The sequence below is a fragment of the Pantherophis guttatus genome, chromosome 2, assembly GCF_059756535.1.
Source record: "Pantherophis guttatus breed Tessera chromosome 2, ASM5975653v1, whole genome shotgun sequence".
Lineage (NCBI taxonomy): Eukaryota > Metazoa > Chordata > Lepidosauria > Squamata > Colubridae > Pantherophis > Pantherophis guttatus.
Window position 1 is genome coordinate 146,189,059 of NC_142064.1, and position 23,540 is coordinate 146,212,598.

A 23,540-nucleotide genomic window follows, 5' to 3' on the forward strand; every position below is an offset into this window, starting at 1 on the left:
TCCCGCTTTCAGTGTAAATACTCTATTAAACCAAATCAAGATTTTAAATGAGATTTCTATATTGAAATCAAGAATATGATTTGGGTAGCGGGGTGGGATGGCATTAGACAATAGAAAAAGGACCGGGAGGGAGTTTCCATGCTTTGCTTTGTTTCTGTAATTAAACTCTTGTTTTCCCTAATGGCTTCAGCCTCCTAATTAAGGCTGCCTGTACATTCTGATTTATGTATATAAAAGGAGGAGGAAAAACTTTCAAAACGGTTTAAGGTTGCAAGGATTAAATTTGCACATTATACGTGTGTAACATGTACATGTAGCCATGTTTTAACAAGACACACCATATGGCTTATGGGTTTAACAAGCCCCACAATTTAACAAGAGACACACTATAGGTTAGCACAATATGTGGGCCAGGGCATTGACACTACCTGAATTTGTTGGGACATTGCAAAGGAGGTTTTCTTTACCATCGTGAGAACTGGAAGAAGCAACTTGAGCTTGATGATTTCTATGAACATCAAGCTAAATGTCTAGTTTTGATATCTCACTGTTAATGTGAGCATGGCCTAGAGCCAAGATGGTTAACTTATGGCATGCATGCCAGAGGTGGCACGCAGCGCCTTCTCTTAAGGGCACGCGAGCCATCGCCCCAGTTCAGCTCTGATGTGCATGTGCATGCGCCTCCTGCCAGCCAGCTGGTCTTCGGGTCTCTGCCGTGCATGCGTGGGGGATGCATACAGGGGGCATGTGAGCAGGAGGAGGTGCTTGCATGGGTGGGGTGAATGCACAGAGGCGCAGGCGCATTGCATTTGGAAGGTTTGGGGGGGCACGCGCACGTACATTTGCGTGCTTTGGGCACTCAGTCCGGAAAAAGTTCGCCATCACTGGCCTAGAGATATCCAGACTTGGCAACTTTAAGACCTATGGGCTTTAAGTTGAATTCCTCAGCCAACCATGCTGTGAGTTGAGGTCCACAGTTCTTAACATCGCCAAGGTTGTATACCCCTGATCTATATGATCAATGGCTTCCTGCCCATTTTAGCCATAGCACAACAGGCTTGTGTCTGGTGGAAAACACAAACACAAATGCACCTCTATTTTTTACCAGCTGTGTTGCCAATGATCTGTCTTGCTGAGCACCCAAAATTGAAGTAGCTTTGGGTTCCAGGCATCGTTGGTACTTGCTATGCTTTTTCCTGTTGCCAAGGGTAAAACTAATTTGGTGCTCATTGCGTCAATTACGTTATTAGCAACACAGGAGAAGTATTGAGCCATTGCCATCCTGGTTTTGATTTGCTTTGAGGCAGCATCAACAGTCTTAAAGAATACCCTGGGAACCAGCCTCATCTTTCCCATATCTGACCCAAAGAGCTATGGGAGAGTTGATTACAGCCATCCATTTCAGGGATGGTGAGGTCCCTCTCTTTCCCTGACATCTTCGTTATGCATTAGGCTGTGTTTGCTGCACTCCGTGTTAAGTCAGGGGATAGCTTGTGCTCTCCCATAAATCAGGACACCAATGCTGACAGCTATTCTTCTGGGTCAAGAGGGGGCAACTGGTAACCCTCCAGATGGCTGAATTATAATTGCCAGCATTCCTCTCCATTGGCCCTGCTGGGAGTTGTACTTTAGCATCTGGAGGTCCCCAGGTCTTGCACTGTTTTGGAATTGGATATTTCTCAAGGGCTATGGTGGTCTACTATCATGCCAAGAATTAGAGTTTAGGGCACAGGGATGCAAAATAGGGATAGTTTCAGTCTAAAGCAGGGGTGTCAAACTCACGTCATCATGTTATCATGTGACGTATCGCAACTTTTCCCCTTCACTAAAATGGGGGTGGGCGTGGCCAGCGCGTGACGCATCTGGGCCACGGGTTGCAAGTTTGACACCCCTGTTCTAGAGAGAGAGCAGCCATAGTAAAATAGAGAAAAGGGGCTTTGGGATGATACAAGACAGAGAAAGGCATGTCATGTACCTTTCTCTGTATCACTAAGGGCTGGAGAATACTTTCCTTGTATGGGAGTTTTCATTATCAAATCTGTGTTTGTATATGGAGAAATTCCTTCGGTCCACTAAATGTACTGGATCTTTACTTCCTGGAACCGTGATGCTCTTCTATCATTCTGGCCAGCCTCCTCTGCGTAGAATCCACTCTGCATTCCATAATAGAGAAATGCTTTTATTGTACTAATATTCTTTTGCAAGGATAGGGGACCCATCTGTTGGCAACAAGTGTACAGCTTTTTAGAAGGCAAGTCTGCAAACTTTATACTTGGAAAAGAAAAATTAAGTGCTTCCGGAAACAAACATGTTCAGAGAGCCATGAACCCCCCATTATTTGAAACCATTCTTAAAATTTTTCACTGCAGTTGCAAGGGCAGGTGAATTGCCCAAAATTTGATCATGTGATCCTCGGGGCACTGCAACAGCCATAACTTTGAGAACAGTCATAAATACCATTTGTTCAGCACAATCATAACTTTGAAAGGCCGTTAAGTGAGGACAACCTGTGTGTTATAAATAGGCACATTCAAACATTTTTGAAACCATAAGGATAATTTTTGTTTTGGGTTACATGTATATACAGGTTTGCGTTCTATGGTAAACCTATATGTCTACTGTCCAGACATATAGGTCCTAAAGTACTCCTCATTTCTCGATAGGCAACCAACTGGCAACCAAGAGAACAGATTAAGTAGCTTCTTTTCCTCCCATCTTACAATTTTGACTATTAACATGTTAATACTAAAATGGAACAAGAATATGGAAGTTTTCAGTACTGGAAAGGTGCCATGAAAAGGAACAGATTGAGCCAAAACCGAATAACATTTGGTTGAATACAGTGTGGAAGCCAAACTTCTGATGTGAAGCTTTATAGGTATCCAACAAGAGTACTTTTTTGCTTCTAAAAGTTTTTGCAGTCAAATTATGCTTCTCATGATTTTCACATTGAAATGATTGGTGGTATCTTGCTCCACATCAGTATTTATTGCTCTACTGTATTGTTATATACTGTAAATAAAACAAACATGAGACGGTGTGGGTGTGGTTTTTGTTTTTTTAATCACTGTGGATTAAAAATTACACTTCTGGATTTCACAGAAGTAAAACCAAATTCCTTTCTCTTGGATTTTAAGAGCTGGCTGTTTTCAGATCATGACATTCCTTAGTAAGTAAGTGCTTTCTTGACTATTTGAATAGCCACTACATCTATCTTCAGTAGGCAATTAAATGGCATTAGATATACCATACTTAACAACTTCAAATACATTTCTCAGCAATAATCTCCCAGGTTTTTAGCCCTGCCCATGTTTGGAGTGTAGGCCTTATCACACTGCACCAAACCTGATGTGCACTTGACCCAGTGGAAATGGTATATTGTTGCCCTGTAATATACATGTTCCAGAAATACGTATATGCTTTTTTAACTGGCGTAATCTGCATCTCAGCCCAAAGATGCTTTATAAGAAGTGCTTGCTGATGATCATGGAGAAAATATCACTCTTGGGCATTCAGCTTCCATTATCTCCAGGTATAGGCTATTGACATGACAGCAAAAGAGACATTCACTCCAAAATATCTGAAGAGCAATAGGTCGTTTATTTTCTGCCCAGAGGAAAAAAAGTTGTACATAGTCTCTAATTACACACATCACAGTCTATTTTATGACTCTTGATTTTTTTTTTATAAACTTCAGATTTATGGTATTCTAACACTAGTCAAGTATCAGGTCGATCTAGTAAGATGCTAATCCTAAACAAAAATTGCAAGGAAATTAGGTCTTTTGGTAACCAATGAAGGATTCCTCTTCTAAGGAAGGAGAAAGCTTGTCTTTAAACACATTTAGGCAGAGGTTTCACATCTGAAAGTTACACAGTGCCCCCTAGTGTCTAAAAGATCAATTTAGTCTCAGTCTTGCCATACTAGGTGTCCACCTCTGTTGGGTTTAATAAAGTCCTATCATTTGGGAATGGAGATAAAAGTGGGTGGGGTAGGGGCGAGGCATCAGATTGAGGAACACTCATTTTCTTTTATCCTTACTCTGAAATCTATTCTTACAAGCTAAGTCTTTCAGGTTCTGACAGACCTGTAGCCTCGTTCGGGCACTTCCAAATCAGTCCTGTGGAAATTATATGTTAGTCTTGAATAAATGACCATCACTTCAGATATAAATCTAGATCAGCTTTCTTTAATCTGATCCTTTCAATCTAGTAGATTAACTTTACTGACTAGAAATGTTGATGAGTTTAAGCAACACTAGTGAGGAAACTGATGAATTTAAGCAACACATTGTTATAGTAGTAATAAAACAAGCACAATAGCATTTCCATATGCATGCCAGGTCTAGATAGGGTTAGCTTCCAATTTATCCAAAACTAGCCTTTGCTCACATGCAAATCCAGAATAGTAACAAAATTCTAGGCCCTTGAAGTTTTGGAGGTTTCTGCCTCTAATACAGGTAGTCCTTGACTTACCACCTCAATTGGGCCCAGAATTTATGTTACTAAGTGAAAAAATTGTTACATGAGCTTTCTCCTTTTGTTGCCACATTTGACCCTGGGGCACTGTAACCGTCATAAATATGGACCAGTTGTCAAGCATCTGAATGTAAATCACACGACCGTGGGGATGTTGCAAACGGTCGTAAGTGTGAAAAGTGGTCATAAGTCACTTCAGTGCTGTTGTAACTTCAAGCGGTCACTAAATGAACTGTTGTAAGTCGAGGATTACCTGTTCTTTTTCCTTCCTCATCCCTCCACTGAGGTGGGAGGAAAGTAAAACAGGTATAGAAAAAAAAACTACTGCAGATATCCAATGCTCTCACTCTGTCTCCCTCCCTCTCTCTGTCTGTCTCTCCCTCCTCTCTGGCTCCCTCCTTTTCACTCGTGTCTCTCCCTTTCTCTCTCTCCCTCCCTCCCCACTCCCTCTCTTCTTTCTCTCTCTGTCTTCCACCCCCTCACACACACACCTACAATCAGACAGCCAAAATGCCTGTTTGTTATAACCAGGGCAACTTTGGACTATTCTAATCATTTGCTTCTTCAGTGTTGGGTAAGTCATTTATTAGGATGATTTGAGTCAGAAAGGCCATGTGAAAGCAGCAACACTGAAAGACATGCTCATTTCATTTTCTAGGCAAAGCCTCTGTCTCATCAGATCAACAAATGCAATCAAATTTGCAAGACCCACATTAGGGTACTGTGACAGAGCGTGCATACTATACTTCTCTCTGGTAGATAAGCTGTCAAATATAGTTGATTACTTTCATAGCAAATAGGTTGCAGGAGCAGTTATGGCATTTTTGATATTCTAAACATCTGCCTGTTTAAAAAACTTTTTTCCCCTAATCCTAATTGCTCTCTGCATTAAAAAAAAACCAAGATTTGTACAATTTGGCAATTATGTGCTGCTGTTGCGGGACAGATTTTGGACTAATTTTGGTCCCAGAATTCAACCGCCTAAATCAGCCTTGTCCTTTCTGAAAAAGCTCTGGGCCAGAGATGCTTAGTGGTGTTTGGATCTTGAAATAATCCATGTATTAATATTTAAACAGGAGATCTGGGAGAACAGCAGATGTGGGGCTCGTTAATCTTTTTCCACTGAGAGCATGGAGGAAATTCATCCCATTTGCTAATCCTACTGTTTGTTGGCCTATTGAGCAGAATAGTTCTATGAATGTCCTTTCTGCATGTACATTTTGAGCAGCAGAAATGTGTCTCCTTTTAATACATTGGCCTTCCTGCTCAACTTAGCAAATTACACCCAGTTGCCCAGGTAAGTTACGCCCTATGGACTCCAAGCCAAAAGTTCTCATGATGGGCCTTGGAACTCACCCAGCAAGAAGAAGATTACAGCCGTGATATTAATGCAAATTGGACTATCTAATTCAACCATCAGCAGCATGAATCTTAAGAGACAGAAATACAATCAAACTCTTGTTCTTATGGAAGCTCTCCTTTAGTAGGAATCAATGTACGGCTTTTAGAGTATTTATTCAAAATACTTCAAAGACAGCTTTAAAGGTAAAATAGTTTCCAAACACAGGACCGTGGCAAATAATAGAAAACACCAATAAAACAACCCACCCAAGAAATACACACAGCATCAACTATTCAGATAAAACAACAAAGCAAAAAACCCCCAAATAAGTCTTAAGATTTTAGTAAAAGCTTGGAGCGATGGGGTTATACAACAGAAACCTCTCTCTGTGTGTGTGTGTGTTTATAAATAATATTTACTTATAAAATATTGCATTTGTTTATAAATACATACACAAGGTTTCTGTTGTAGAAGCTGCAGTAACTGCTTTTTCTCCCCTATTGCATATTTTATGGACCAAGACCAAACCAGGAAACGCTAAAACATATACAATAGTTTTAAAAGGTCATATAGTATAAATTACATAGAAGCCACAAAGCTGTGAGGAAGGTATCGGCTGCTTTTTGTAAGCTACAGCTTTGGATAAAAATACATTGCTATCGCCCTTGATACCTTTAAAAATTGGTCACTTAAAAGGAAAGCAGTGATCTGCTCACGAGGAGGAATTAAATATTGAATTAGCTGAAGTTAAACGTTTTAATTGACATTGCATATAGCAGTGATGGTGAACCTTTTTGGCACTGAGTGCCCAAATTTAAAATGTGTGTGCATGCGCGCGCTGGAGCACCAGAAACCCAAAGACCAGCTGGCTGGTGCACATGTGCTCCGGCGTGCACGAAGATCAGCTAGCTAGCCCACATGCGCACAGGGAGAGCTCTGTGTGTCACCTCTGGCACGCATGCCATAGGTTCGCCATCATGGGTATATAGAATGGACATTTTAACAAAACAAGGGATGCTGGTTCAGCCTCCATTTTTGAACAGATATAAATCTAATTTTCATACAGAAGTTTGAAAGGCTTTCCGGTTATAGCCCTGATGGACAATGCATCAATTCAGGCCACAGTAAAAGGCTCCCTATGAGAAGCATACATCATCTTTTAAAAAAATAGCAAGGGACAGCCCAGGAGGAAAGAGCAATATTATAATAAGAGATGGGAGATTCTATCCCTACCTGTCAATCTTGTGAGGTAGTTCAGATAAGATGCATATTCAGGATTACTACTTCTGTCTTTATTGTAAGTTTACATTAAGAGAATCTTGCAAGTCTGAAAGTGCCCCTCCCTTCCTTCCTTCCTTCCCTTTCACTGTCCTCTATTGCAATAGGTGGTTAAGGCTCTATGACACATATGCAGACCCACTTTTGATATAGAGAGAATGGCTGCATCATCAGTAGCCATGGGGTAAGAGGAGGAGGAAAGCTAGGGTTGTTAAAAACAAGCCTCAACAATGTTCATATAAAGATTGAAGAGAAAGATGGCAAGATTACATCCTTGATTGACCTCGACAGTAGCAATAGGTTCTGTCAGATCCCTTTTGCTATTACCATTGAGCTTTATGATACTGTAGTGTCTTCGTGTAATTGTATAATCCCCTGCTGGCAAATCTATGGCACGCGTGCCAAAGGTGGCACTCAGGGTCCTCTCTGTGGGCACGCACGCTGTCGCCCCAGCCCAGCTCCATCATGTTTCTCCATCGTGTTTCTCACCATCGTTTGCAGGACTAAAAAAAATGTGTGAAACAGCATTCTGCCTTCGTCGTGGTGCATTTGCTGTTGCTGCCTCCATGGCCTGCACCTTGCGCAGCACAGTGAAGTTTAGCATGCTTCACAATGGGGGAGATGGAGTCCCGTCCTTCTCCTGAAGCCCATTATGACACGGAGCCACAATGTGATCCTGCATCGCCATGGGCTCGTTCTCGCATCCTGGATGTCAGTTGCTTTTCCTGCAGAGCTGCCGGTGTTGGAATGCCCTGCCTCCCCGCCAGCCAGCTGGTCTTCGACATTCTGCAGATGAGCTGAGCATGGATGCACTGCTTCTGGGCTCCTTGACTTCCAGACACCAGATTCCCACCACCCAGCCCCAATTCAGGGGTTCCTTCTCCCCCCTCAGCGGCGAGAGAGAGAGGGGGAAGAGAGGGAGGGAGGGAAAGAGAGAGGGAGGAAAAGAGAGATGAGAAACAAAAAGAGGCAGAGAGGAAAGGAAAGAGAGATGGAGGGAAAGAAACAGAGAGATAAAGAGAGGGGGAAGAAAGAGAGACAGAAAGGGAAGGAGAGAGAAAGAAACAGAGATAGAGAGAGGGAGGGAAAGAGAAAGGGGGGAAGAGAGGGAAGGAAGGAGAGAAATGATATTCCAAAAGTTTTTCTTTTTTATTGTTGCTATATGTAATATTTCAAAAGCAGGAAAAAAATGAAGGGGCATAAAAGTGCATTTATCATATTTTTCTTAGAACAATTAGCTGAACTCTGCATTGTTTATCATTATTTTAGGTAGTAAAACCTCATTATTCAGGTTAAATTGCCGGGTTGGCACTTTGCAATAAATAAATGCGTTTTGGGTTGCAGTTTGGGCACTCGGTCTCTAAAAGGTTCGCCATCACAATCAATGCAAATAGATGGTGATCTAATTGTTGAGGCTGTTAATTTTATCATGAGTTTCTCTTGGGATATGGGATCAAATGCCACGTTTAGTTCTAGCAAGGTGAGATAAAGGGCTCCGTTTGGGAGATTATCAGTGGCATAGCAAAGATGGGCAGTGGGAGGTGGTCCACCCCAGGTGCAGGCAATAAGGGACTGTATTGTCTGCAATTTAGGGATTACAATGAGACTATCTGGAGGACTGATGGTGGGGATGGAGTTGGATCGCTTCTGCCATCATGTTGATCAGCTGTTTGACAGTTGGCACTGTGGCACAGCAACACCAGGGCGGGTGTTAAAAATGATCCCACTCTGGGCGTCAAATATGCTAGGTATGTTAGTGTACAGCATTTCTCTGCTAAATGGTGTAGAATTATACACTGGGTTATTGTTGAATATGCAAACCTGAAACTGGCTTGCTTAGACACTGGGATATTCTCAGAAGGTGGAAAACATTTTTCTTGGATCTTCAGAACCACGTCCAATATATTGCCTAAAAATTTCTGAGATTTGCTGGTGCCTATTTTTAAGATTTGTTGCTTGGGATAGTATACGGAAACTCATTATATGTAGGTGTGAGCTGTAAAAATTGACTCCCTCTCCCCCAAATAACATTCGTTGCTGCGTCAGTGATCAAGTCCTGATATAAACACATACAGGTAGTCCTTGACTTGCAACCACAATTGAGCCCAAAATTTCTGTTGCTAAGCAAGTCAAGTGAGCTTTGTCCCATTTTATCACCTTTCTTGCCACAGCTGCTAAATGAATCATTGTAGTTGTTAAATCAGTAACACAGTTGTTAAGTGGATCTGGATTCCCACTGACTTTGCTTAGATCCCGGGATACTGCAACCATCATAAATATGAGCCAGTTGCCAAGCGTCAGAATTTTGATCCCGTGACCATGGGGATGCTGCAATGGTTGTTAAGTGTGAAAACAGTCATAAGTCACTCTTTTTAATGCTGTTGTAATATTGGTCACTGTGTGAATGGTTCTAAGTCAAGGATTATCTGTATGCTATAAATCTATATTGTGAGACTTGAATAGCAATCCAGACTGACGCACAACAGATAAGCTTTCTGGAACACAATACTTTTTGGGCCAAGATGCGAGTAGAGCTCAGTCAAGAATCCTGTGGGGATCTCTTTTACCAGTTTTAAGTTCTCATAAACTAATTTCTAGATGGTTCTAATTTTTAATATCTCCAAAATGCCAGTTTCCAGCAAAAACATTATAAATTGCAGTCACACAACTGCAGGGCATTGCAAATGACTGTAAATGCAGGCTGGTTGCCAAGTGCCCAAAATGCAGTCGTCATCTAGGTTGTAAGTATCTTTTTTCATGGGCCAATGGTCCATCATAACTTCAAATGGTCATTGAATGACTAGTTGGACATCAAGGATTACCTGTTCTTTAGTCCTATTTTGTTCAATGAGACTGACTTCTTGATTTAATGGATCAGATTAAGGTACAACAACTTAAGCCATATATTCATAAGCGAGATACAAATTTGACTCAACAGGCTCTCTCAAAATGATCCTCAGTATTTTCTTCCACTTATCCTCAAAAAACGCCCATAATAAACAATGGGTTTGTTACCGGTAACAACCACAGCATTCTCCGAATGACTGCCACAAAAAAAATGTTGTAAAACTGGGTGCAGTCATGTGATGACCCACTTAACAACTACCACAACTTATGACTGCAATTGCAGACTCCATTCCGGTCGTAAGTCCAGAATAAGAAATAATATTCAGAGAGCCCAAGCTCGTAATGACAACAGTGCTAATAGCAACAGCCATATAAAATAAAAGTCTTGAGTTCAGCTGATTCCTCATGGATACATTTCTTTAGTTTTCCTGTCAAGAACACACAAGTAAATTGCTAGTGCTGTCTTCCAGGAAAAGGCATTTATTTTATTAAGTACTACCCCCAGGCTTCCCCCCCCCTCCCCCAATTCTAGAACCACTCAGATGCAGATTCCCTCGGATCAATGTTTCTTAATCTAACTCTGCGACTGACTGTGACTGAATCTGGGCCTGGTACAACCATATAAGAATCTGAAGGCCAGAGGCTGTGACCAAACATTAGCTAGTGATCTTTTGGATCACTATGTCTGTGCTGTGTGTTTGTGTTTGTGTGCATGTGTGTGTGTCTGTGGAGGTGCTTCATGGCTAAATATAGCCCAGTTTTGGACACAAGCTGAGTTGGATGAATTCCCATTGTCCTTGGGAGGCCAGCTGCCTGCAGTCCAACCAAAGACTCAGCATGGATAGCACCTGTAGTACACAGGATACACTAATCTGTTTGATGAGGGACCAAAATATTAGTGACATGGGAAATGCTACGTCAAATCCTAGTGGTTGCTGAAGCTTGCCGCTGTAGGGAGAGTGACAAGAAACATATTCAGAATCAGTGTAAAGTACCATTCTGTTGCAGGTATAAAGTTTTTATTAACAACCCAATATCACGGATAACATAAGCAATAATAAAGAATACTAAACATTGCACAAACATGTTACAGGTAGCCCTCAGCTTACAACAGTTGATTTAGTAACCGTTTGAAGTTACAACATTACTAGAAAAGTGATTTAGGACTGATTTTCAAACTTATGACCATTGCAACATCCGCAAGGTCACGTGATCAAAATTTGGAAGCTTGGCAATTGGTTCATATTTATGACAATTGCAGTGTCCTAGGGTCATGTGATCCCACTTTGTGACCTTCTCACAGGCAAAGTCAATGGGGAAGTCAGATTCACTTAACAACCGTGTTACTAACTTAGCAACTGCAGTGATTCACTTAATAAATGTGGCAAGAAAGGTTGCAAAATGGGGGCAAAACTCGCTTAATAAATGTCTCACATAGCAGCATAAATTTTGGGCTCAATTATGGTCATAAATTGAGGACTACATGTATTAGGTCAGAATCTATTATTCTAGCCTCTAAAAGGGTCCTGTCTCATCCTCCAGGAAACCTTTTTTGAGTTACAATTGTTTATTATAGATCAGGAGTCAGCAACCTGCAGCTCTGGAGCTGCATGTGGCTCTTTCACTCCTCTGCTGAGGCTCCCTGTCACTCAAAGTATGCGTCACAACTGCCAATGTGCGACACCCGCCAGCACGAGATTTATTGAGTTTTTCAACCCCCAGTAGGCCAACCATGGATAAATCCAAGAAAAGTTAAGTTTCAGAAGAAAACAGAACATTTAATTTCAACTACATATGCTAGTTGTGTGGCTGCTCAAGAAATAGTCAGGCATGGGAAAGGTTTTGTGGCTCCTGGTGTTTTCTTTTCTGTGGGAAACAGGTCCAAATGGCTCTTTGAGTGTTTAAGGTTGCAGACCCTTGTTATAGGAAGTGGAGGGTGGGGGAAAATACACCATTCCTTTGGAGAAAATACACATATATAAAGCAAGTAGCTTTATACTCCTCCCCAAAATGAAATTATAATGAAGTAAAAGTATAAGCATAAATAAAAAATACCAGCACTGTGAAATGCAAAGGAAATACTGTAATCATGAACAATACTGCAGTGGATTTCCAAAAACAGAGGACCAGCCCAGCTGACACAAAACAATAAAATCATTTTACCCTATTCAGTCCTCACTTCTGAAAAGCAAGGAAGGATTAATGACTCATGCCCATTTCACCACTTGGTTAGCCTTTTGCAATGCACCATTCATTCATTCATTCATTCATTCATTCATTCGTTACCCATCTCACCAAGGCAACCCCACATGGGATTGTTTGTGAAGACCCCTCAGAAAATGGCTGGTTCAAATTGGTGTAAACTCTTTTGCAGATGAACTCTGTCAATATAGTCAAATCATGTAACAATACATGTTAGAAATACCATTACAAAGGAGGAACAACTCATCCTACATGGCGGTGAAGTTAAAACAAAAATCCAGAAAAATATTGGAAAAAAATACCGTACATCAAAATATTCTGAAAATTCTCAAAATAAAATTTACACTGAAGCCACAAATATTTTATTAGACATAATTCCAGAAAACATAATTGAGAAACACAGCTGAATAAGATATGTACTGACAACTGCAAGAACAAATATGGTACAACTTGGGAAAAGAGGAACCTGGCCGATGGGAAACTAAAATGTAAAAATATGAGCAATAGCAAAATTAATAGTATCCAGCAGAGTTCCCCAATCTTTCTGGCTTTGTGGACTGGTGAGGGGAGGGGGGGAGAAGAGGGGATTCTTCTGCACAAATGGAGCACACTTTCCCACTTCTCACACACTTCTCACACGCTCACCCGCCACTTCCATGGCCCGATTCTGAAGAGCTCAAGGCCTGGTAGTGGGGCACGGCCCAGGGGTTGGGAGCCCCTGGTATACAGGGTACAGCAAAAGTCAGGCTTCATAGACAATTTATTATCAATTACATTAAACCTTTGAATTGGCTGCCATTTTCTTTTAACTCTTACTTGTTTGACGCATGAATCTTTCAACATTTCTAAATAGCATAGGAACACTTTCTCAGGAAAAAATTAAATAAAATATATAAGGGCCTGACTTTTGGTATATCTTGTATATCCATAATATGGTAGTATCCAGTGGTCCAGTGGCTAAGGCTAGAAACTAAGAGACAGTGAGTTCTAGCCTCACTTTAGGCATAACTGCTGGCTGGGTGATTAGCCAGTTATTGTCTCTCAGCCCAACACATCTCACAGAGTTGTTGTGGGGAAAATAGGAGGAGGAAGAAATATAAAGTATGCTCTCACTGCCTTGATCTCTTAATAATAAAGGTGGAATATCAACAAAGATTAGAAATTTAACCAAAAGTATGGTTCATTGTAAAGAATAACTATCTTGATGAAGTCAGTTGTTGGCAAAACAAGATGAGTTATTAGAAAGTTTTCCATTATCTACCTACCTACCTACATACCCACCTATCTATCTATATTTATTTAAATTATTTATACAGCAGCCCATCTTTCAAACAACTCTGGGCGGCTCCTAATCAAAAATCATATAAAACACTTGAAACTATAAAATTCAACCAGTTAAAACATTAAAAAAAACCCTTTATGTTTGTTTTATTCTACTGTCACTATCTCATGTAGACTTCCTTTTTCCTTTGAATTTCACCAATCTAACAATAAAAGTAGTTTTTTTTTTTTAAAAAAAAGCTGGTTCAAAATGCAGTAGCCCACTTATTGACTGGCATTAATTGCTATGAGAATATTATACTTAAGAATCCCCTTCCAACTCTATGATTTCAGCAACGTTCATATTCTGTTATTCCAGAAATGTATATACTGAAATTTATATACTTTTAATGGAAAATCTGTACAGAAAGCTGCAGTAATCCAAAATGAAGATTCCTAAAGCATAAAATTATGTATTTGTGCATATGGTAGTAAGCCTAACTCAGTTTTACTAGAACTATATAAGACATTTTGTTCGTGCTAGGAATTAAACCTCTTGCTTTTGTTACTTTTAAAAATTCAATGTTTTTAGTCAAATCTATCATTCAAGATTTTTAAGAACACTAAAAATAGCCAAAGGATTAATCAAACTTTTATTTCCTCCTCCTATTTATATTCCACCTCAGGACTGCAAACAGAATCATCACATTAATTTATATAAAACCAACTGATCAGAAACTCACACAGCATCCAAAAAACAGAGATGAATCTATAAAATACATTTATGAATGAATCCTAATATATATATTTTCAATTATGATAAAAGCAAGCCATGAGTTACAATGTTGCATGAACCAGGCCCAACAGGCCTTTCAACAATTCCTTACTAGAACTTCTGAAAATTACTACCCCTGACATTACCAATGCTTCGTAATATTTACATTTAAAAATTCCAAGAACAAAAACTGAACATTAGCTGAAGCTAATCCATAGGAGTAGGTTTTGACAACCTGAAAGGCCCTATTTACCAAAGTATCTGTCTTTCATCCAATTACTTCACAGTGGCAACATGTGGGAAACAAAGGCATTCTAATTTTTGATGACCAAATATGAATGCTGGGAGGAGGGGGGACACTTCTGAAGGTCTGTTTGCAGAGATGGTATTAGTGTGCAGTGTTTTGGAAATAATTAGGAATAGAGGTTTTAGTGCAGAGGTCTTCAAACTTGGCATATGCGGTATGCTATGCTGGCTGGAGAATTCTGGGAATTGAAGTCCGCAAGTCTTAAAGCTGCCAGGTTTGAGGACCCCTGCTTTAGAGTGAGCAAAGGCCCCTGAAGTTTCTGCAACTCTTGAAAGCAGCTATGCCTTTTTCTGGGGTTGTGTGACTGCCTGCTGAGAAAGAAACCTGGCTGCACTAACGAACTACAATGAGGAGCTACATTCAATGTCTGCACACTCCAAAGCGTCCATGCTGAGTCCAATCCAGAACACTGCACTGCCTAAATACGTGTATATACCACACACACTCACACCAACAACGCACCGCCTAAATATGTGTGTGTACACCACACACACACACCATCTCAAAGAGAACTTTTTGCAGCACGACGCAGAAGCACGTTCTTTCCATGCGGGGATCTCCGATTGAAACGGAGGGAGAGAGAATCGGTCCTGTCGGAAACTCAGTAGAGCCAGCCAGGGTCGAACTACCCGACCTAGGAAGGGGTCGATTCAATCTAACGCAGCTCCTTACGTTGCCATCCTCTTCCCAGATCTGGGCAACCAAGATCCGTAAGAGATCGAAGTGGATCAGTTTCCAGCCAAGATCCGTAAGAGATCGAAGTGGATCAGTTTCCAACCAAGATCGGTAAGAGATCGAAGTGGATCAGTTTCCAGCCAAGATCCGTAAGAGATCGCAGTGGATCAGTTTCCAACCAAGATCCATAAGAGATCGAAGTGGATCAGTTTCCTTGAAGAGGCGCCGGACAAGTCGACGTGCTTTCAAAGGAGGAGAAATCATTCAGACGACAATTCCCAAGCCCACCAGATCCCCTCCCTCGCCCCCCACCGCCCGAGTCCCGGGTAAGAGTTGTATAAGGTACGACCGCTGGAGGGCGCAGCGGGACCTCACTTGGCGAAGTCCCCGAGGCCGGCGCCTGAGCGAGCGAGCGAGCGAGCGCCCCCTTTTGGGCTCGGCAGAAAGGCTTTCCGTCCACGGCGGCTCTGGCCAAAGTGTCCTGGATCTTCTTCTCCCCTCTTTATTGTTGGTTCCTTGGGACGCCCTTCGCGTCTGCAAGGAGGAAGCCGCAGCTCTGCCGCCTCCTGCGAGAGGCGCACCTGTCCCGCTCCTCTCCCGCCAGCTCTCGGCCAGGGCGGAGAAAGGAGGAAGGGACCTCTGAACCCATCCCACGTGCTTTTGTAACCACCCGGCCCGGGCATCGGAGGGTTAAAATCGGCGAAGGGATTCGCCCACCGAAGCGTGCGCTGCGGCTCCGTACGGACGCATTTCTCACTTCCCCCGCGCCATTTCGGCGTGTCCTTCCGCCACCCGAGCTTCCAACACAAAATAAGTACTGGGTTGCTTCCTTTCGGGAGGCGTCGCAACCATCTCGCGCCGAAGGCGAGGGGCTCGAATCGGAGCAGGCCTTTAAGCTGGTCCCTTCCCGTCCAGCGGGGACAGGAAGCCGGGCGAGAAAGGGGGCCGAAGAGGAGAGACAAGTCCCTAACTCCGGGATCCCACCCTCCCTTTTGCATAGGAGGCGGCGGAGGGAGGGGGAGGTTAAGCAAACCCGGAGCTGGCCCAGCAGGACCTACTTTCCTCTCTGAAAATGGCTGCCTCGGTGAACACTTTCTGTTCAATTCCTTAAAGCCCTTCGTTGGGTTGGGGGGGGGGAGCGGAGGGGGGGGATAAAGCTCAGCCACCGATGCTTCTTTGACTCCCGTTCTCTGCTCGAGCTGAGGATTAGAGTGCGAAGGGAGCAGGTGAGAAGTTTTATAAAAAAAAAAAAAGGGAAGGAGAGAGCGAAAACAGGAAAAGAAAGAGAAGAGGCCTGGAACAGAAGCTAGGGAGGAGATTAAAGGGAGGGAGGGAGGGGGGGGCGGACAAAAAAAGAAAAGAAAAGAAGGGGAAATCTCCCCAGGCCGATAGACGGAGCAAAAGCTTGGGGTTGCGGCGGCTTTTTCTTCGCGAGAGAGAAAGAGAGAGAGGAGGTGGGGGGGGGGCGATGAGGGCATTTAGACTGCTTGGGGAAGAAGGTTCAGGGGTGCAAAGGATGATGGTGCTAAGCTAAGACTCCGGGTTAGGTTGGGGCTGCGGTGCCACATCCGCGAGGGGAGGCTTTGCCAGGCGGGAGGGAGGCAAAAGTATGAACGTTCCAGCGGACGGGAAACTCTGAACGTTCGCTTTCCCTCCATTCGCTCCCCCTCCCTCGGGAAAACCTCAGCGTTCCATCCGGAGGGCTCCGGCGTTCCATCCGGCCTCCCAAGCGGTCTGTTTGGGCGCCTCTCGCTAGGACAGGGGAGGGGAGGGGGGGAGTGGGAGGTCTAGGAAGGGCGACCGAGGCAGCCCCGAAAGCAGGGATCTATCTCTTCCCTCGGATGCGGCTGCTGGAAGATCAAAGGCAAACCCCGGAGCTCCCTTTGTGTGCCGTCCTAGGAAGATCTGGCTCGTCGCTCTTTTCTTTTGCCTTATTTTGAAACTCCGAAGTATCGTGGTGGAAGGAAGCCGAAGCACCCTCTCCCTTGTGTAAGGGGGCTGGGCTGCTTGGTGGTTTTTTTTGTGTGTGTGGTTTTTTTTTTCCCCCCCCCCGGGGTGGAGAAAAATCTTCGGATATTTGGATTTAGCATCCTTTCTAAACCTTTTTTTTTTTAAAATGTGTTTGTGGGTTTGCGTGTTGTTGTTTTTATCTCCCGAGTGGCTATAAGTAAGCAACCAGCATCTATTGGGCATCTTTTTTTTTTTCCTTTTTAAAAGGAGGGGACAAATGCAAATCTTTCCTTTTCCCCCCTTTTCGATTTTTGGGATAATGATTTCTGCTGTATTTTGCCTATGGATTTTGGCGGGTGAGAATTTCTGGATCGTCTTGTAGAAGAGAGGTAGGTGAGGGTTTGCATTTTTTTCCCCCCTATAGCCCCACTGCTGATTTAACTGTATTTGAATATCAATGCTCTTTGTATCTTGAGGCTGTATTTACTTCAGACTTTTCAATCTTTTGTTGATTTATGTGGCATTTTGGTGCATGAGAAGAGATCTGTTTAGAAAGTGTTTCAGGAAGAGGATGCATGGTAAAAGGCCTTAGAATTAGATCGATCACAAGCAAACTGAAAATATGTCTATGTACCCTTTAAGCCTAGGCCTCATGTTTCCATTGGCTTATATAAATAAGTGACTGTGTGGTAGATGGTGGTGGTGGTGGGAGGTATATGGCTCCCCTTACATCCTTCTTATTGAAATAATCGAGTTATATATTTTTCAGCAGGAGGATCTGTTAATTTATTTTCCTGTCCATTGCATATCTGCTGGTATGTTTTGCACAAAGAATTAAGCCCCAGGGAACTGTACTTGTGTGGGGGGGGTCAAAATGGTTGGTCTCATTGTATTATTCTAAAGGGGGGGGAAATAGAATTAGAAAGCATTTAACACAGAGGTGGAAGTGTTCATTCCTCTCCCATTAATTTACATTTCTATTTTGTTTGATTGGGGATTTGGATTAAAATGATAGGGCCAGTTTTTAACGTCTAACTGGGTGTTTCTCAACTCAGCTGCATCTGTGTGATGAGGTTTGTTTAAATCGAGATCTTAACTGCCCAGGAGGTTATGGCTGCTCCTGGATGGAGTCGTTCCCTTCTGTCCCTTAGATAGAATTGGCCTCTTAAAAGCAATGCTGTCCAGTTTTACAGAGTGAGCCAGAAGCCTGCTTTTTTCCAAAGCAGAGCAGCCAAGTGGAAAGGCCTGCTTTACCCAGCAGTCCTTTAGCGACCAGTGCAGCTTGCATGGGATTATGGAGGACTCCAAAGAGATTTACCGGGAGAGGAGAAATTGCATTGGCATTTTCTCTCTCCCCAAACCAGCAGACTCCTAGGTGGTTTTATGCTTCGGTACAAGACAGGGTAGCAGGGTTTTTACTCGTCTCTTGAAGTTCAGATTCTTTCTGTAGGTTATTCTAAATGCAGAGTTGCATGAATTGAGTGGATGGCTTTCCTGTTCTGGTTTAATGGGAGGAGGGTGACTGACTTTTGTCCCTCTGGCTATCAAAGGGGACTTTGTGGGCCACACCTGTTGCATGGATATCTGATCACTCACAGTTGGACCTATGCTGCCTGGAGTTTAAAAAATGGAGAACTTTGATTTTCTTAACAGTGGGTAGAGAGCAGCTGAACAGCAACTGGTTTTGAGGAGAGTTAACATGAAGGGACAGATCTCACTTGAGGCTGCACTGGATGTTTAAAATCCCACTGCATACATAAATAGATTTGGCGATGTTATTACTAGTAGAAATGGCTGTAGAGCTTTTCAGGCACCAGTATTTCCAGAGCGTGTATGAAAAAATGCAAAGGAGTTTGTAAGCGTAATATATACTTATATGTAGGAAAGCTTTTTAACTACACAAACAGACCCAGACAGACAGACACTCTTTTTGTATTACTGTGTTAGAGAAAGGTCTGGTGATGATGTGAATTTTGTGTTCAGTTGGATGGAGGTCAAGGAATAGACCTGGTGGAGCACATTCCTCTCAGGGCCCTGAATCTTCCTTTGATATCAAGGCTTCATGATATTCAAACACATTGATTGCAGTGACTGTAGATATCAGATCTTTTCACTGTGACAGTTGTTCCTTGATTACATCCTGATGAGATACTAATAGCATGTACTGTGGATCTGTCTTTGAAAAGTTTTTGGAAATTTCATGTGGTCCAGAGCATGCAACTAGGTTAGACGCTAAGGTTTCCTATACTAAAACAGTTCCACTGAGTATTATTGTTTTGAATGATAATGCAAGTTACTAGTTGTAAACTATGTATCTCTTCATTGAAAGACCACAATAATTCCCTCTATACTTGCCCTGCCTTTAAAGTCTTGATAAAAGAACCTCCTTCCTCAGTTCTGTCACCATTTGGGGTGCACGTGACAGAAGTAGAAGGTCTTCACATGGGCTGCTTCTAAATTTTGAGAGAAGCTCCTTCTGTTACTCTTTCCAGGCCAAGTCAAAACATTTTTAATTAGGGAGTCCCAAGATGATTTGCTAATTCGTTGCTTTTTGTTTTATTACCAACATATTTTAAAATGTTTTAATTATTTGATAATGTGATTTGTAGGGTGCTTTCTATGTTACTCGTTAGCCGTGTTGAGCACCAATAATTTCTGGAAATATGAATATAAATTAATAGAATGCAGTAGTTTAAACTACTGGTCATAAACCAGGTTTATGACGATATGGGAACCAGAAAAGAAATGGAAGACACATTACTGTCATTCTGCTGCTTTTTACTAAATTTACTAAATTTTACTAAAGGAAGCAAAACCTGAATGAAAAAAAGCCTAGAAATGCCTCCCGGAGTTTCTTGAACAAATATATATATATTAAAGAAACATTCCACGGAAAATATGAATATGAACCTTTGCTTTGGGGATTTTGGCTGTATCTGAATCCAGACCATTAAGTATAGTGTATTTTTCTTTGTATATGCACAATCCAAGGCTCTGAGGTCAGTAGTTGAACTGAAACATTACAATGTAATGTCAATGAATTTCTACTATTTATTCAAGTTTGGCCAGGTAGAGTTTTCAAGCTGTTTGCTACTAGCAGAACGTGATGCTAATTGCTTTATTTCTTGCTGTATCTAAAGAGTGCTGCAATCTAAAATGTGCATTGGTCCATGAAACTTGTTATGCAAAGTCCCAGCCTTAGGTTCTTGGTTTAAATCTGTAATTGTTTTAATATTGAGAGATCCTATTGAGAAAATTAGTTTTTGAGGAGTTCTTTGTTTCTTCACACTTGATAATTGCATATACTTATTGTCAAATTTTGCATACCAGCCTCAGCTTATCCTATAAATTGAGAACTATTCTTTTGGAATGACAGGTTGATACTTTATCTTTTCCATTTATAAGTTTGGGGTGGGGGGAAAGAACGTTCTGTTACATTTCCAACATTGTAGAATAACATATGTGTAATTTACACAGTGTGGAATGAAGAGCGAAAGCAATTTGATATAGCTTAATTGAGTATGACATCAGCAGAATCGTCATCCAGCATTTTATCTACTGATCCTACTTATTGTATACTTGGTCAGTATATGAATAGGAAGAGAGTTGGATTGTTATCTAGGCAGATCGGGGATGCTGGGAGTTGTACAGATAGTCCTTGACTTGTGACCACAATTGAGATCAGAAACTGAGATCAGATCATTTTTAAAGATATTTTTTATGGTGTCATTAAGCAAATCACATGGTTGTTAAGCAAATGGCACAGTCGTTAAACAAATCATTGTTCCGAATGGGTGTTTTTTGCCAGAAATCAGCAAAATGTCGCAAATCAAATTCATGTGACTGTGGGACACTGCAACCAGTTAGTTGTAAAGGCGAGCACTGAAAATGTGGTCATGTGACCTTGAGGTAGGTAACATGATGGTCCGAAATGCTTTATGGGATGTAAAGCACCCATTCTGAGAGAGTCCTAACTCCATCAGTCATAAGTCGACTGACTACCTGTAGTTCGGTACCTGGAAGGCTATAGGTTCTATATTACTAGGCTAGACATGCAAATGTAGTTGAAATTTAAAAATAGCTAAATTCTGTGAGGCCTTCCACACATAATATTTTGGCAGAAGTAGAGAATTGAAGCCATATATGAATAGAAAAAACTCTGTTAAAGATCTTCTCCCCGGAACAAAAGTTTCTGTACAGTAATTATAAATTGACAGTGTGAAATTGACCTTACTTGAATATAAAGTGCCAATGTGCTGTATAGGTTGTTAACGTTCTTCGATTTTGGATTCTACCTCTCAGTTCATTGAAGTTTCAAAAGAAAAACTACAAATTTATATTAATAACACATTGAAAAGGAATATACACTAAGTTAGAGACTACAAGATGGTTGCAAAATCGCTCTGGGAGAGAGAAGGACGATCTCCGATTTATAGAGAGGCATCTTGAACAGGGGCTCTGAGTATTTCCATGGTAGATTTGGGCAGACTTTGTTTAAATTTCCTGGGAAGCTTGAAATTTGCACTTTTAGCCTGACAACCATAGAATTGCATCCTGGAGAATGCAAGGATTCCATGCAAGTGGCTGGGAGAGAGGAGGTTTATACCTATAGGTTTATAGAAGACAGCTCCTCTGCCTCCAGTGCAAATGTTAGACCTTTCTGGATTTTTTATTTTATTTTATTACATTTATATGCCACTCATCGTCTCTTTTGTAGATCCAGCAAGAAAAATGTTTCTAGTTCATTCTCTTGATTTATTATTTGCATTTCTCTTTAAATTATTAAAACTTCAGCCAGTTTCTGTTGCATATCCAGCCCAGGTAGTCCCTGATCTATGATCAGTGGAATGGTGTTCCATCACTAGAGGATTTTAAGAAGAGGCTGGACAGCCATTTGTCTGAAATGGTAAGGTCTCCTGCTTGAGCAGGGGGTTGGACTGGAAGATCTCCAAGGTCCCTTTTAACTTTGTTACTCTGTTCTGTTCTATCATTCGCCCAGTGACCATTTCAAATTATGACAGGGCTGGATGAATGGTGGTTATGAACTCCTTGGATTTCCAGCCATCCCAACACTTGTGGTCATGTGATCGTGATTTGGGTGCTTGGCAACCAGTTCACATGTAGGACCGGTTGCAGTGTCCTGCAATCACGTGATTGCCATTTGCTAATTTCCCTGCCAGCTTCCCCAGAAAATCAATGAGGTTGCGAATTGTTGGGGTAAAGTCTTCCCCATCCACCCACCCTCCCTGACCTGTGTCATACCTCTCGTGTACCCTCTCATACCTTTGCACATCTTCCCTGATCTTTGCTGTGTCTCTCTCACACCCCTTTGCCCCATTGTATATCTTCTCCAACCTTTGTGCCTCTCTCACATCCTCATGCACCCCCTGCACTCTTGTGCCATGCTCCCGGCCCCGCCCCATACCTCTTGTGCACTCCCAGACACCTTCTCGCACCAATATTGTGCCTCTTGCACACCTTTGCTCTCTCCCCCACCCAGTAGGAACCACTTATATGCCTGCCGGCCTGATACTTACAAGTTCTTACTGGCTTCTCCACTGATTTTGGTTGTGGGAAGCTGGCAGGAAGTTGCCTCGGCTAATAACAGTGGGATTCAGTTAACAATGGCAACCAGGACTGCGGGGATTGCCGTTGCTAAGCGATGCTGCCCCACTTTACAACCATATTGCTCAATGATGGAAATTCCAGTTCCAATTGTTATCATAAGTTGAGGATTTTCTGTAAAATATCTTTTTCCAGTTATTATCTCAGCCTGTCATTTATAGTGCTACATTTTGTATTTTATCTTATCAGGTAACATTTGTTCCATATCCACATTCCTTCATTAACGTCTTTTAGACATAGTCTATTCATAGAAACAGACTTCATTATAGGTAATGTTGATATTATAGATACTAATTTCTGACTCTATTCTTCAAAGATCTCCTTTAATATTTCCAATGTTATAACATTATAATATTTTGTTTTCTGCAAGTCCCAGTATTAATTGACATCAGGTTTGTTACTTATCTAGCTTAAATTATTTGGACCCTTCTAATGTCCAGTTTCTAAAATCATCATTTATCTTTTATTATGACTTGCACTTGCCAGAATAACCAAAATAGGTCTGTTTCCCCCAAGAAGTTGTTCATTTTTTTATAATTAATTCCAAAATCAATATTCAAACATTTATCTGGTCCCTTAATCTGTTGACAACTTTTGGAAATGAGCTTTGTGAACTTTCTGTTGTTTAAAAGACTCTGCCACCCTTACAAGAAAGAGAGATAATCCCTTCACCCAAAGGAGACCATTATCCTATGGTCTGCTTGCGAGAAGCAGTCATCAGGAACACATGTGGGCAATCTTTTGTCTTCTCCTTATCCAGAGAGGTTAGAAAGAATTATCTACTCATTGATTCCTTGGTCT

General features: G+C 41.8%; 1 protein-coding gene across 14 annotated transcripts in view; it reads left to right on the plus strand.

Annotated features, from left to right (window-relative positions):
* Window positions 1-15,941: 15,941 nt before the first annotated feature.
* The window catches only part of KMT2D (lysine methyltransferase 2D), a 104,462-nt gene continuing 96,863 nt past the window's right edge, over window positions 15,942-23,540 (plus strand). For 5 of the 14 annotated variants that reach the window (XM_060688828.2, XM_060688833.2, XM_060688836.2 and 2 more), the window contains exon 1: window positions 15,942-16,390. The gene's annotated coding sequence lies outside the window, so the exon portion shown is untranslated. Of the gene's footprint in view, window positions 16,391-16,919; window positions 17,508-21,930; window positions 22,021-23,540 lie in introns of those variants that run through there. The other 9 variants (XM_060688831.2, XM_087888767.1, XM_060688829.2 and 6 more) reach the window with 7 other exon arrangements.